This window comes from Limulus polyphemus, unplaced genomic scaffold (assembly GCF_000517525.1).
Source record: "Limulus polyphemus unplaced genomic scaffold, Limulus_polyphemus-2.1.2 Scaffold3538, whole genome shotgun sequence".
In the NCBI taxonomy this organism is placed as follows: domain Eukaryota; kingdom Metazoa; phylum Arthropoda; class Merostomata; order Xiphosura; family Limulidae; genus Limulus; species Limulus polyphemus.
In genome coordinates, this window is record NW_013669148.1 from 32,283 (window position 1) to 49,742 (window position 17,460).

A 17,460-nucleotide genomic window follows, 5' to 3' on the forward strand; every position below is an offset into this window, starting at 1 on the left:
AAAGGCACTTTCTGAATATTGTACTATACTAACATTGAAAAAGCTCACTAAATTATAATCGTACCAAATGATGTTTGTTTTTCGTATACTTCAATTTTGGTATGTGAGTGGATCAGAATAAATTACAAGTAAAACAAATCAAGTTTTTCTGTCGACTTTTTTTTTTTAACTGAGAGGGGGAAGCTTCATTATTCTTAAAGTATTTTTTTAACAAGAAGAAAAATATGCCCGCATATATCATATATCTGTTTATCAATAATACCGTTAGTTGAGGAAACGAACAAAGTAATGAACGTGAACTTGTCCGCCCAGGTGTCTTCAAAAAGGTGAAAACCTCATTATGCAAACGTAATGAGAAACCAGGGGAATTAACGACCTTTTTGGCCTCAAGAACAGCACTGAGTGAGAACTATAATTTTCTCTCACAATCATCACTCCCATTGTAAGCTGACTATATATTAATGTGGTTTTACTAGAGAAAGTTTAGATTACGAGGGAGTAGAAGAAGGGAGTGAGGTGAGAAAAAATTATAGAGGTCCACACCAAAGACTGATGATCAAATAGACTTTGAATTATGGGTGAATATATTATTACCAGGTATACGTTTTCGGATGGTTAGTTCCACACATGTTTAAATAGTACCTTATGAAACTTTGTTAGTGATGATAGTAGTAAACTAGGTTTTGAAACTAAATACTTTTTTTATGAAATCTTTTTTATTTATGTTCGTTTGTGTTTTTTTATCTCAGGCAGAGACGTTCGAAAACACCAAACAACTGTGATCTTGAGATATTTGAGGACATCAAATAACCTTGATCTTGAGACATTTGAGGACATCAAACAACCCTATAATTGGAATATATAAGGGCACCGAACAACTGTGATCTTAAGATCTTTGAGACACCAAACAAAACTGATATTGGGACATTTGAGGACACCAAACAACTGTGATCTTGAGATACTTGAGGACATCAAACAGTTTTTATCTTGGAATCATATGAGGTAACATCAAATAAGAATGATCTTCAAACATTTGAATACACCAAACAACGCTGATCTTGGAATATTAGAGCATATCAAATAGTTCTGATCTTGGAACATTTGAGAATTTTTGATCTTTTGAACTTGAGTATTTAAAAAAAAATTATAAACAGCCGGACACATCACTCACGTGTCGTAATTTTTTTTCTACAATGAAATGCGTCACTCATCTTTACAATTTTAAACGCTTGAACACATAAATAAAAATTGTAATAATGGATAATTTAACATACATCAATCATACAACATTGGGCAGTTAAACAGATTATTAGCTTGCTTTGTGTTTAGAATTTAATAATTGTTTTTATGGAATCTCAACTTGTTCCCACATACATACGTATCTTTTATTCACATAAGCTAATTTTTAATGTTTTCAATATTATAGTTTTATTTGCGGATAATTTGATACTCTGGAAGCCTATTGAAATCTTCTTTGAAACTTATATATTTATAGTTTATTAACTATCACCGTCTAGCTTGCATAAGGCAAGTAATAGGACAGGTTTGTTGCTTACCATGCATCGTAATTTCTACAAGTGAATCAGTAAAGTATATTAAGGTATACAATCATTAAAAGGATATTTGTTTGTTGAATTCCGCGCAAAGCTATCTGCTCCAGTAATCCATAATTTAGAAATGGTAGTCTAGATGGAAAGGCTAATTAAAAAAAAAACATCCACAGCCTATTCCTGGAATTTTTTTAATCGAATAGTCACATAATAACGCCAGCACAGCTGAAAGGGCTAGCATGTTTGGCGGTAGGATTCGAGTCGAGCGCCCTAATCACCATGCCCAAGCCAAATGGATAAGTACATTTTACAACAACTACTTTCTTCTAAAGGGTTTGAGGTGAGCGTGGTTTTGATGTTAGCGTACCGATCTGTGAATCCAAGGATCCATGGTTCGCGTTCTTTTGTCGCAAAATTACGATTCGCCCTTTGAGGCAGTAAGTGCGTTATAAGAGTAATGGTCAACTCTAAATTTTCGATTAGAATATTCTAAGAGCTGGCAGATATAAAAGTGGTGGTCAACTGTAGTTGGCGGTGGAGACTTTTGTCTAGCTGCCTTTTCTCTAGCCTATCAGTTCAGTATTAGGGATGGCTAGGGCAGATTGCCCCCGTGTAGCTTTGTGCGAATACCCGAAAAAATAAACGAATACTCTAGAGAGCTTATTAAAATATTTTAATTTGATTCGAAGGCAAGAGATCAAAGTCTTTACTAAATTTTCCTAAAAGACATAACAATTCTAGATGATTATTTGCCTAGAGGAAGTCAAGTCTCTCTTACGTTTCACTCAGAAGCACAATAAGCAAAAATGATCTTCTCCAGGAGTGTGGTCAGAGTTTCAATGAGTCCGCTAGAAGGTATAGTAAATTAAATCTATTCTATTTATCTAAACTTCGAAAGGGGAGGCAGAATCTATTTTTATCTGTACAAGATGATATAGTAAACACGAACATCCCTTCCCATTTCATCGGTTGGTAAGGGAATCCGAATCTTTATTAGGTCCACCAGGACACTTAGAAACCCAAAGTGCTCTTCCTATATGAATTGCAAACGAGGGGTTACAGTCTATATTAGTGTCCGATATAAGACACAATAACCTAAAACTATTTTCCCCGCCTTATCTACAGGTGAGACGTCACAGTCTCTGTTAATGTTCACTACAAGACAAGACAAACTAAACTGTTCTTCCGATGTAGAATGGATAATAAGTCGAAATGTTTCTTTTCATGTGTCCTGCAGAGGAGAGGTCTGACTCTCTATTAGTATCATTAAAAGATATGGTATTCGAAGAACATTCTCCCCATTAGTGTTGTCTTATCTGCAAGTGAGGATTCTTGTTGTTAGTACTTGGTCTACTAACTTAAGTTTGGGTTTCATTGTTATAGACTTCAAACGTATTAAGTATTTAGTTTTCATTTCTATACAATATTGAATCAAAATCAAGACAACTAACCACAGTTGAAAAAAAGAAAGAAAGTGTATACCTCAAATAAACGATAAATGATAAACAGATGTTTTAATGTTCACAGTGTTTCGGCCCGGAATGTCCATCTTCTGGTGATTTAAAGATAACTTCATCATCATCAGTTAGTACGAGAGATAATGATTTAAGTTGGAAGAACTCGTCGCTATTAATGTTGATGTCACATCTGGTAACTAAATTGAAGTTTTACTGATCTTTCAACTTGTTATCAACATTAAATACTCTAACTAAAATTAAACTTTCAATTTCATACAATATTCTTACAACGAAAGCTACAAAATTACGCAGGACTTTGAATATCGCTTTTAACATCAAACTCATTCGGGTTTTTCACAATATCGTTATCATTGAGGGTAATATAAATGACGTTGGGTTTTCGTACTTATGCAGTACTGTTATCAACGACAGATAGTATGAATGACGTTAGGTTTTCACAATTATACAATATTTTTATGAACGGCAGATAATATAAATAACGTTTGGTTTTCACAACTATGCATTATTGTTATAAATGACAGATAGTACAAATAACAAGGGTTTTTAAAGTTATGCAGTATTGTTATAAGCAACAGATAGTATTAATGGCAATGGGTTTTCAGAGTAATGCATTATTGTTATCAACGACAGATAGTATAAATGGCAATGGGTTTTACAGTTATGCAGTGTTGTTATAAACGGATAATATAACGTTCTTTTTTTTTTGCAGTTATGCAGTGTTGTTATAAACGAGAGGTGGTATAAATAGGGTTAGTTTTACAGTTATGCTGTATAGTTATAAACGAAAGCTAGTATAACGTTGGGTTTTCACAGTTATGATTGCTACCCAGATTTTATGGGAACGTTTTTGACACGGTGTAAACTAGTAGGAGAAACTAATATTATCAGGAGCTTTTGTTACAGAATAAAAACGAGTTGGGAAGAATTATGCCCTCTACGAAGTCTGTATGTTTTCCTACAAACGTTTTCTGTCTGTTTTAGGTTTTTTTATATGGGTGACTCAAAATGGCTTCACATAAATATTCACCTAAGAATGTATTATGATGCTTTATATACTGTCATTAGTCAGTTAAGTAGAAACAAATACTTTAGATTAAACACGTGGATGGTTAAAAAAATCATGTTTTCGTAAGAAACAACTGAGATATTAAAGCATTTAAAATGGAAAATTAACTGTCCAATCTGTAGTTTTCAATCTTCGTGAATTATTTTATGTTACTTAACAGTCATTAGGAAGTTATTAAACTCTAGTAGAGAGCGTTGTTACTTAATGAAAAATCATCTCGTCTTTATCCAGAAGTGAATCAAGTATACCACTTTCTGGATCAATAATGAATTTATGAATTTTTCATGTTTTTACGAACATTTACTTCTTATGCAAAATTTTTTGCTAGTTTTAGTATTATCACCTATTGAGTATCAAAATTAGGCTTTGCCAAGTAAAAATGAACCCACCCTAAAACGAAAACTATTAGCTTATTCAAGCAGAAAATCGCATACATGTATTTACACTAAGCTATGGCTCTTGATTTTTTAACTAGAAATGACTATTGTTCAGAAAATGATAAAGACACAGCAATGTTGGAAAACATTTAAGTTCATATACACTGTCAAATTAACAAGCATACAAGAGGAATGAAAGCTGAAAAATAATCTCCAAATGACTAGCTTTTCTTTTACTCGTGGATCGTATATATATATGTGTGTGTGTGTGTATCTTACAGGGTTGGTAAGCGTTGGTAAGTTTTCTAATAAACTCAAAGCATGAGAGAAACAAACGTAATTAATTTTCTTCTAAATGTATTAAAATAATTTACTAGTTTTTTTGTAGTTAATATACAGTGTAAAAAATTTGAATGTATAATGAAATGCTCGTCATAGATACAGACAAGAGTTTCTAGTGAAACACGTGAGAGTCCAGCCAGATGCTCGTTTTTCTGGATTTTTTTCTTGTTGTTATTTTCAACTAATGCTAAAACTTCAAGTACACTTCACAGATGTTTCACGAAATTCGAGAAATTTTACAAAAACTTAAACAAATTGTTTTTTTCTTCAGAATCTAAACTTTGTACCAATGTAAAGTTGTTTTCGCACAAAAATATATTAGATTTTAATGAAAGTGGAAGATAACCAAACACAAATAAAAGAAATAATAATAAAGCTAGTTTCCTTTATGATATTCAATCTACGAGTTTGTGAACGATCGCTAATTCTAATAATTTCTTTCAATGTCTCGTTTCTGGAAGTTCACGAGGAATGACTTATCACTTGTACTAAAACTGTCATAAAAAATTAACATGTTCAGTGAAGTAAAATGAAATATTTGAAAGTTAAATATTAATGTAAAATTTAAAAATCGTCACTATCTGACATGGCCGTAGCTAAAGTGAAAATTTATCCGAGATCCTAACACCAAAAGGCACATAAGGTCAGCCTTACATATTGTATGCCTTTTCTATATGGGTGTAAAATTAAATAATACGTTACATTTAATTCCAAATTTCAACCGAGATCCGAACGTCGGTGACCTCGTAGCTAGCTACGGCCATTTTGTCTGGATTGAGTTAGAGTTAATCCGTCACTAGCAGGATGATGTTAATTTAAATAGAGGACCTGTTTATTTATCTGAACGACACTTTATAGACATAATGGGCTAAACGACCATTTCAGAGATCCCTAAAGTTAAGGTACAGCCGGCCCTAATTTGGAATTAAAGGCCAGTCGGCAGTAGCTGTCGTTGAAAGTGAGAAGCGTGTTTGATAAACCAGGTCTCGAATCTTCATTTCTTAATCTTAGGTCACGACTGTCTCAGTAGAGACTCTAAGAGTAAATATGATTATATCTATATAAACAAACGCAATTTATCATAGAAGCTTACTTCATTTCCTTTCATGTACAATTATTATCAGCTGAGTATAAGGTATCGTGTGACGACTAATTTCAGCTTCACTATGTACTTGATTTAAAATAAAAAAAAACATCAGATAACTTCTACCATAAGAGATGAGTGAAAGTAAAACGCTTAATAGTAGCTACCAGCATTATGAATCATCTGAAGTAGAAATACGTTCGGTGGCTGCTATCAGTACCACAGATCACTCGAAGTAGAAATACCTTCGGTGGCTGCTATCAGTACCACAGATCACTCGAAGTAGAAATACGTTCGGTGGCTGCTATCAGTACCACAGATCACTCGAAGTAGAAATACCTTCGGTGGCTGTTATCAGCATCACGGATCACTCGAAGTAGAAATACCTTCGGTGGCTGCTATCAGTACCACAGATCACTAGAAGTAGAAATACCTTCGGTGGCTGCTATCAGTACCACAGATCACTAGAAGTAGAAATACCTTCGGTGGCTGCTATCAGTACCACAGATCACTCGAAGTAGAAATACCTTCGGTGGCTGCTATCAGTACCACAGATCACTTGAAGTAGAAATACTTTCGGTGGCTGTTATCAGCATTACGGATCACTTGAAGTAGAAAGACGTGTGGTGGCTACCGTCAGCATTATAGATCATCTTAATCAAAAAGTCGTGTGATGGCTACCGTCAGCATTACACATCATAGGAAGTAGTATACATTTAGTGACAGATTATCATTCATGACTTGAAGAACAAACACACGTGGTGACCGTCATTTGCATCAAGAATGACTAGAAATATAAACATGTAGTTGGTACTACATGACTCACGGGACCACTTGAATAGTATTATAAGAATCACTCAAAGAAAATACATATTTGTAATATAAAGACGAAAGTATCGCTGTGTACATTTGTGTTTAGTTATTTTCAAGAAATACTTACTTGAAGCTTACTGTTCCACAATACTGCAAAGCATGAAGTTCATTAATTCAATTAACGATACCGCTCTTTGCGTATAATTAACGTGCAATGTTCATATTTTGGAATGATGGCTACAATATATTTCTTTCTTTTTTATAAGTTTCTCTTATGTGATGCTCAATGTGTTTGTAATATAAAGTTACTGATCGATTTCTTTTATTTCTGCCCGTATTTTCGCCCATAGTTTTTTGTAAAATTGTCTTGACTTTCATCTACTAGTCTGCTAGCCCACCTATGTTGTATTTCACTTGTATAAAGTCATGAAGTCTTTTTTTCTGTGTCTCCTTAGATATATGTTTCTCATTTCACAACAATAAACTTTTTATTCTTTGCTCACTACACAAAATCTTTTAAAAAATGTCTTTGTTTAAAGACAGCTCTTATTTTGTTTTATTTTTCTTCTTTTAGCTAAAAGGATCTTTATTTTTAAAAGCCTTTAAAATACTATACTAACAGAGTTCTCATATTTGTGACAATAATGCTAACACATGGAATTTAAAAAATTATAGAAATACCCAAGCAAATAATGCTAACACATGGAATTTAAAAAATTATAGAAATACCCAAGCAAATAATGCTAACACATGGAATTTAAAAAATTATAGAAATACCCAAGCAACTTCGGAGGATAAAATTCTATATTGCTTTATTTTTTATTTTAGTTTATTTTTCTGAAACACTATATATATATATATATACTTGAAATATGCAAAGGGTTCTTTATATAATTAAAATATTAACGTGTGTGTGTGCGTGGGAAGCTTTTAAACTTTATTAAATTATGCAAAAATAAACTTAGGAGAACGGAAGTACGGACGACGTCACTATACGCGTAAAGGAGGGAAGGGTGTCGATAGTACTATGCATTACAAAGGAAAAAATATTGGGAGAATGGATCTGTCATACCTCATAGCAGTGGCTATGTATCAGCAGTGCCTGTGTGTTAACTTTTTGTATGAGGATTTCTTCATTTGTTTATAGACATTTAGAGTACCGGTATCGTCACCGTGTTGAGTTTTAATACTTGCCCCTGATATCCAGGGTTTGAAAGTGTCGTTAGATCTGGTGTCTCTTATTAGATAAGTCGATCCGTTTGTCATTTCTGACCAGACCATTCACTCAAAGCATCTTTTCTACTAGAGGTGTTTGGTGGGTATCACGTATTGTGGACTAGGTTTAACCCTATCAAGTTTACCCTCGCAGTCATTGAAACGCCCTGCACGGCCATCAGATTCTTTCAGAACTCCATGTACCGAATCTCATATGTGAGTAGTCTAGGCATGTCACTTGACTGTTTTAATTATTTTAAATACACAGCACTGTCTTTAAATTTCATAAACTTTGTGCATTCACATACAAAATACTACAGTCAAATAAATGTTTCTTACACGAAACACGAGTTTCCTCCTGATTTTATATTTTATAATATGCAAAAGCTTGATTCTTCGAAATCCTAATAGCTTATATTTTGATTCGTTTATATGCCCAAAATTAATATTTAATATTTCATATATAAAAATATTTATCTTTGATCTTTTAAAATGCTTATTGTTTCATTCTTTTAAATCTAAAGAGACTCATCTCCGACACCTTGAAATGAAAACGATCATATTTTTCATAATTTGAAGTACAAAAGCTTTTTTCTTATTCTTTGAAGTACAAAAATTATCTATTTATTTTAATCTTCTGTAATCTGGAAAAAAAAATGTAATTTATGACATTTTGATTGTGTTGATTTAATATTTGAGATAAACCTTTAAAAAGAAATATATCTTCATAAACTTCATTACGACCTAGCTAACTGAGGAAGTCAGTGGTAATTCTAGATTTAAACAGTCTTCCTCTGTTATAATGTGGTCAGTTCGTCTTGTAATTATTGTCCAGTGTGGAAAGCTGTGGTCACAAGCAGCAAGTGTCGCTGGTCATATCTCGTCTCGTTGCCATGACGATGAGTTGCTCGGTGATATTGAGGAAACTTCGGGAAAAGAAAAACTTCCCAAAATTGATGGACCCGACAGCTTTCATCCTCATTTCTAATTCAGAGGAGTCGACCGTAACGGCTTCCATAGAGACTATGATTGATAGCAAGATAAATAATGTAATAATAATCGACGTGCTTTGGCACCGTCTCGCTGCCATATTAAATTCAGATGAGTAAGAATAGAATTTCAAATGTCGCGGAGCTGTCGGCTACAAGGCTATCAGACAACTGATTACCCTCAAGCTCGTGGTCCTGATGGTGCGAGAGAACTGATTTCCGGTCTTATGCTTGTGGTTAGTAGAGTAGGCCGAACTCTCTTCATTCCTGTTGGTGACATAAACACCCCTTGTGCGCACGAGCTGTTTCTCGCCTTCCTACTACTTTATTATATCTGGTGTAATAGACTAAAGTACACAACTAAATGAATGAACGCCTTTTTGGTGTACCTGTTAAACACAGCTGAGTATGTTAAAATGCGACTTTTCTTACATAATTACCTACATTATCTTCTCTATCTCTTTCTCGAAAGTGTTAAATGCGTTTATTTATTTTTCTGAAACACTTAATGCAAATATCAATTTAGGACTTTCTCTTCACATTTACCATAATAAGTAGGTCACTTAATTATTTGCGCATTAAATTGAAGTCATTATTTTATTCTTACTTTAAAATTAAACATAACTACTCATTGAGTTGAAATATTAGTATCCCATTTAAAATCACTATATATATATACAAATGAAAATTAAGCAAAAAACTCAAAACATCATAAACAAATCTTGCAACGAGTATTTGAAGAAAACTGTTTGTTTGTTTTGAATTTCGCGCAAAGCTACACCAGGGCTATCTGCGCTAGCCGTCCCCGTGTAAGACTAGAGGGAAGGCAGCTAGTCATCACCATCTACCCCAAACTCTTGGGCTACTCTTTTACCAACGAATAGTGGAATTGACCGTCACATTATAACGCCCCCACGGCTGAAAGGGCGAGCATGTTTGGTGGGACGGGGATTCGAACCCGCAGATTGCGAGTTGAGCTCCCTAATCACCTGGCCATGCCGGGCCTGGTAAGAAAACTGTTAAGGTTTTCATATCTCATCACTTTCACAACATCACCCATTACACTTATATTTATCCTGATTTAAAGGTTTAGATTCGAAATAAATTTATTTTCTTCATGTAACATCCATATAGGTTGTTTGGAGTCTCCTGAAATCTGCCTTTGCTGCTTTGAAAACTGAGACGTACATAAATATCTACAAATTAATAATTGTAAACTTATTTCAGAGATATCCACTTTGCAGCCTTTTGTTGTGTAGTCATTTGTGAGTATTCTGTAAACGAACCCGACACAGCTTGTGTTACTAACGCGTTTGTGTTGTATTCTGTTGTATTCAATGCGTTCTATAGACAGTTGGAAGTATTCTATAAACGCACCCGACGCAGCTTGTGTTACTAACGCGTTTGTGTAGTATTCTGTTGTATTCAATGCGTTCTATAGACAGTTGGAAGTATTCTATAAACGCACCCGACACAGCTTGTGTTACTAACGCGTTTGTGTAGTATTCTGTTGTAGCTAATGCGTTCTGTAGTCAGTTGAGAGTATTCTATAAACGAAAATCGACACAGCTTGTATTTCTAACTTGTTTGTGTTGTATTCTATTGCATTAATATGTTTGTAATGTACATACTAAAACGTGTTGATAATGAATAGATATTCAAACAAAACGAATAGCGATTTGTTGAACTGTAAACACGAGGGAGATCTGGTGAATTTACAGGTTCTGTGTTTTCATTCAGAAAATGTTCTATTATGACGACATAGAAGTTCAATATACCACAACGTGTTCTTCTGTTGGCTCTGAGCTGATGCATATGGATGATCTGTCTCATACAGTGTTATTGTTTACGCTGTCTGTGGTTATTAACGTTCAAAGACAGACGACCCTCGTGGCCCGGAAGTAATCACACTCTACTCAGAATAATCACGTCCAAACTTCCGAACAGAGAGATGAGAAACGACTTCCGAGCCACCAAACAAAGTTCAAAAGAAGCTCTATGAAAGGCAGGTTTTATATGACAGACGTAGAGACAGGAAATCCTATGTTAGCCTGACTGTCGTATTCCTAGATGTACAGCTATATAGACACTTTCGCTGGTGGTTCCGTCCGGTCCCAGTTATGCTTTATTGTATCACAAAATATGAATTATGACAAATCATTCGTTCTGTCAGTTGAAAGACAGTCCTGACAGCATATGAATCATCAAAAGAAATAATAACCCTTTTCTTCCGATTATAAAATGTAAATACGTTACTTGCTAATATATTTTTAAGTTTCAAATATTTAAAAGGTAAGGGGGTCATTGGACTTCTATCTTCTTTTTGTTTTTAAGATATTCGGTGGAAGTTTAGATTTTCTTGTCAGCTATATCTTGATGTAATTTTTCCTATGTTGAAAAAACGGAATCAACTATATAAAATATAAAACGTTTTAGTCAGGAAAGTATTAACTGGAACTTTTTTCCAGATTAACTGTATTTTTCTTCTGAATTTGATAACTTCGTTTTGCTTTTTTTCTTTAATTATATCTACCTTTATCGTTTCTTTATTTTAAAATTTAAACGTCCTAATTTTACTTTTTATTGTTATGAACTTGCTAGTAATTTTATACTGTGAAATATCAGTATCAACTTATTTATGTTGTGTCTACTGCATTAGTCGGTATTAATAAATGTATACACAGGTGAGTTACTCCACAATAACAAGAGATTCGAAAGACCTGACAGGTCAGTGAGTAGCTGATCATTGAAATGCTGTGGTGGTGTCAGTGGCAGAACACATTTCGAGAGTAAATTAAGTGTAAAAATAAAATAAAGACACAGAAGACTCATAATTTCACACAGAAAAAAAAAAGTGGATTGATTTTAAAGTGTTCTATCTGATGTTCTTTCCAAGTTCTTTAACATTGATACTACACTATAAAACTGAGTTTATTTAAAGTTAACTAGAAGCTAGGGTGGGCAAAGTTACAACGTAAGTAGAACACAATAATCTATTTTGTATACTTTTATAATCACGTAAGTCAGGATGCTTATTGTATGCAGATATTGTAGCTTTAATCAGAGGTGTCGCTAGGCACTGGTACACGGGACCCGTGACCTGATTCTATTTGACAGTGCCCAGAAAAACAGTTTACATTTGGAGCTAAGAAACCGGTTTAAAATTATGAATCGCCAGTTTCTAACGATAACCAAAGTCCAGATATATGAATAAAATTCGATAAAATTAGCCTTACAAATAGAGAAACATAGGTTTTATATTAAGAATATTACACCACAACGCTCATTCGAATGTTGAATTTTGAAAACTACACAATCTGTTCTGTGGCCACTACGGGTATCAAACCCGGAATTTTGTTGTTGTAAACCCTCAAGCGTACCGTATTTATATATGTGTGTGAAGTAGGTCTGGCTATCTTTGCTACATTAATACCTGAATAAATAAAAGTATTTTGTTTCTTAATACGATAATTGCTGTTTTTGTCGCCGTTGAAGTCTACAGTTTTTTTTTTCTGCACAATTTATAAGTTCATGTATAAGTCTGCAAACGTCTATTGTTGTTTTATTTTCACTCCGCAGTTAATATCGTTCGTCAGTCTGTTTATTCCTGTTAAGTTGATAACGACTCTGGCAGCTTGTCAACAGATGCTTCTCATGTTATCATGCCCGCAGTGCTGCAATGAGATGGTGTTAACTTAAGGCTACTTTTTTTACCTGACAACCTCAGCCGTCACTTGTGAAGTCAGGAGCAGAAATAAAGCAAAAGAATATCATGCATCGGCAAACTTTGTCTGAAAAATGTAGTTGCTGCCGTAAGTGCACAATTGCCGCGTGAGCTACACGTGAAGGTGCATGCTGCACGAAGAGTAAATGGATCATATGAGGGCAATAACGTGGTATTTTTACAATGCAAAACGTGGCAGCTGAGAAAAGAATTAAATTGAGAAATCCGGATGGAAGCACCTTTCCAGGAATTTCGCATTTGAATTTGAAGGCTGTAATATGAAATTAATCATTCCCTCCCACCATCTTATCTTTAAAGGACATCTACCTAACGAATCATACAAAAACCAATTCCTCCAGCAAAGAAGGCAAAACAGTAAACTACCATGGAAAAACGTGTCGGGAAAGCTTCTCTATCGCATATATTTATACAAAATAAATTGTTCTACTTACAATTCTAACGAATGCGTCGGTAATGGTCTTTTTACACTAAATATTACTTGTTATATTCTCCATAGCCTTCCTTGCTTTTCCACTGTTCTTTACCCGTCAAGAAATTTACATTTTAAAAACTAAACTCAAGCTACTATACCATGCCTTCTTTTTATAGATGAAATAAACGTAATATTTGTGTAACATATCTGTAAATATGTTTATGTCATTACCATTACTAAGACAGATAGGTAGATTGTAAATTAGTAAATACAAAAGTAATTTTAAATTGCCTTCAAAGCTTCTCAATTTTTTCCTTGGTTATTAAGCAAGGTTTTCTACAGGACCAAAACAATTAATTACAAGCGTGATGTCTAAGTGAATTTTATTTCGATAGAAATTAACAACTTGTTGATCTTTAGGTTCATTTGGAATGCTTTTTTTATATTCTTTTTTTCTGTGTATCTTTACAGTTTGTTATCGCTTCTTTCTGATTACCATTCAGCTGTAAGGTTGATATCACAGCATGCAAACTGAATGGCCTGGAGTTTGTTGAACTGCTTACTCTTCACAACATACGTGTTGGTCACAAAAGAACGCGTTCAATTTTATAAAAACGCAAACTTCATGATTTTGCCAAACAACTTCTAGAAAAGTGGTACGTAAAGAATTACGTTTCGCTTTTGCCAAAATTCAACGCAACTCTAAAAGATACATCTCTAATTATTCTTGAAAAACAAACGTACTATTAAAAAGGTTTATGTGAGTTAAAATAATAAAACTACTGGTATTGAGTTTGCATGTATATGTTAAAGATTTCTTTTGAAGAATGAATTTGACGAAATGTCATGACATTATCCTCATACCTAATTTAATTTAGGTTACTATATACTGAAGAAAAACGGGCTCAGAACCCCATACACAGCAACTTTGTTTTGTACTAGATATTAAGTTGCTGTTATAGGTTTTAGATGCACGCATATAAACTCTTTCATTCCAATGGAAAGCTGGGGATTCTTCAGCTTTCCAGTTAAGTTTAGCATCAATAAGTGTCGTAGTTTTCATCTTGATAGTTTCGGACTTCCTTTGGCTTAAAATGCGTAAGGTTTACAAATAATATCATTATCGACCGAATGTTTTTATTCAATTTATGTTTATGTAAATTTAAACTAAACATGACTAAGATTTTAAAGACAGAATACACATATATTCAACTAACTACAGAATTTGTTGACACATCCGTGGATGAACAAATTTGCACAAAACGTTGAAATCTGACTTTAACGAGGAAGGAACTTAAGAGACTTTCTGGTCGGCGTGTTCAGTGTCAGACAGGCAGTTGTTCACTCATGCATGGCTTAGGAATCTTCAGGCAAGTCCAGTCTGGCGTGCTCAGTGTCCCAGCGTAAGATGCACAACGTTATGGGGCTGCTTTTCTCTTTGTTGCCTCGTCTTCCGCTCTGAGTTCCTAATGACAGGAGAAATATTCACTATAACTTCAACAAACGTAATCTGACAGAGAGAGTAATTAGGTAGAACTCGTCTCTTTAAACTTGTGCACACTCTGCCTTCACGCGCCACGAGCTTCGCAAGCTCATCACTGATACAAAGCACACGTTGACTGATGGGGACTACGCTTTTTACCCATTTTGGTTCCGCTGGTGATTTAGTTATACATTATTGTATTACGAGGAAAAGAAGGAGAGTCAAAAATGGTCAAGAGGACGTTCTAAAAACTGAGTCTCTGTACATTATCAGTCACCGAAATTCTTTTGGTATTCATTACAATATAAAAGAAATTTGTAAACCCACCCACGAGACGGACAAGGATGGGAACCTTCGTATCCTAGAAAAGACATTAATTAGTCACATATACAGAAAATTCCAACAACAGTAAATTTTAGCTATTAAAATATATCAAAGGAGAGATCTTATAAGTAATAAAGTTTGCTAGTTGGAATTATCAAAGATTTTTCATTAGAATTTAGAAGTAATCTATTTGCATAGATCAGAACTAAAATAGTAAAATAACTTAATTATACTTGTCATAAAACATTAGGATTGTGTATATTATATTTCTAAACACTACATTCTTCATCTATTCGCTTAGGGATTTTCAAGATATAGAAGTGTTGTATAATAATAGTATTCCAATCACACTGTCCTCTCCCTAGCCATTGCCGACGACGCGTTTTGCTCAATCCAGAGCTCTTCATGCCGGCTGGTACACAACAAATACAGTTATGATCGGAACACTATTTTCATAAGTCATTTGGTACAACAACAACTGTTATGGTGTTAAAGACTTTTACAAGCTGGCGAAGCATGATTATAAATAATTATACTTGTCATAAGACATTAGTGTTAAGCCTTTGGACTGAGCAAGATTATTATTAATTATACTTGAAACAAGACAATAGTACCAAGCCTCTGGACTGAGCGAAAAGAGAAAAATGTTCAGGGCTTGATACTTCTATGTTTTATATAACAAAACCAGAACCTAAGGGTAAGAAAACATCGATGTTAGATTTGGCTCGACTATTGGACAACACAAAGCACAAAGATGAATATGATTACAAAAGCTACACGGAAAACTTGATGTTGGACATGAAAACTGGATTTAGTGATAAGAACAGGCGATCTTACAAGAGTGAAAGGATTGGAGAGAAAAATGTGTTTAAACTTTGCCTTGAGCACATTAATTATTTTAACTGTGAAAAGAATATTAAAAGTTGTTAATTACACGCCGATTTACATGTTAGTATAATAAATATATCTCCATACGGTGAAGGGTCGCGTTAAAAAAAAACGGATACAAAACAACAGATGATGTATAATATATATACAAGCACTTAAAGGTAATTTTGAATATTTTTACCCTTATATGAATATATATATATATATATGTATACATATACAACACTATTCAAATGCATCTTACGACTTCAATAAACGTGCTTGTTTGTTTTTCAAATAAAGAATAGTTGACATTATGAAATTTTAAACGACCTCCGTGTACCAATGTTTGTGTTAACGAAACGTTACACTCAACCGACACTAGAGGGTGCCACATTACAGTGAAACGTAGGCATCAGCAATATACATCTTTGTAGCTCACGATGGCAACTGAACAACAGAGATCTGATGTACAATAGTGTTAATCAAACTTACTCATCAAATTAAGATTTATTTTTTAATGTGTTTCTTTATAATGCCACAAAAATAAATGAAAAATACAACATGGAAAATATTATTTAAAACGTCTGCACTTCGAAAGTGTAAGTTGGCTGTTGAACTTTATTTGCTTTGATTATATTTGTTGTATTTGGTTTCCTTTTCTGTGGAAATACCCAATTCAAACTTTGGATGATGGATAAAACTATTATGGGCTGAAAAACAAGGCTTACTTTAGAAGATTGCCAGCGCCATCCATATAAATGGTAACTTATAATGTGTGTATATATATGTATATATATAAATATATCATATGAATAAAACATTTTATACTTGTATTTTTATGTAATGTTAACGCCATCAGTTGGTCTATCTCATTTTTGACACCATCCATATTAGTGAAACTAACGAGATAAGTTGCAGTTAGATGAGATTATCTCTGTATTTTATATCTGTGATCCAAATAACTCCAAACTTCACCAAAACACATTCTTCAACAAAAACAAATTTTTTGCATTAAATTGGAGATAAAAAACCTAGATTTTAGATTCTATTGTTTGTTCGTTGTTAAGCACAAAGCTGCACAATAGGCTATCGGTGCTTTGCTCACCGCAGGGACTGAACCTCGAATTTTAGTATTATATGCCCTCAAACTTGCCGCTGAGCTAACGAGAGGGTATTTTATTAACAGTGTGTATGAAATCAATTCAGACCAAAAATACAACATAATCATCAGATTCTATTAACTCAGGTACTAAATAGATACCACACTTTAATAAGACAGAACCCTGTGTGTTTTAATAGATATAATGGACAGAAACATTAAGTTGTATTAGCACTATATAACTTGGAAGTATCTAGTGCGCAAATATATATATACGAATAAAAAATTATAATTACAATTATGGATACTTTTTGGATAGTTATATTTAGTAGCTAGCTCGTTATAATTTCTTGATTGGGTACTTTAGAGGTACCGTATTTTTCGGAATATAAGACGCACCGGTGTATAAGACGCACCCTTATTTTGAAGACAATGTTTTGGGGAAAACAAAAGCTACAGTAGCATTTGAAAGATTTTTATTGAACAAAAATTCAATTTGATATTTTAAAAATTAGTATATATTGTTCTAAACACAAAAGAGCTCAAAACATCAAAATAAGAAAATACCGTAAATCGAAAAAGGTTTACTGTTATTTAGTTTGATTCAAAACCT

General features: G+C 33.7%; 1 protein-coding gene across 1 annotated transcript in view; it reads left to right on the forward strand.

Moving 5' to 3' along the window:
• Positions 1 to 746: 746 nt before the first annotated feature.
• LOC106469546 (biotin--protein ligase-like) overlaps positions 747 to 17,460 on the forward strand; it is an 81,230-nt gene continuing 64,516 nt past the window's right edge. The window contains exon 1 of the mRNA XM_022398086.1: positions 747 to 1,002. The gene's annotated coding sequence lies outside the window, so the exon portion shown is untranslated. The remainder of the gene's footprint in view (positions 1,003 to 17,460) is intronic.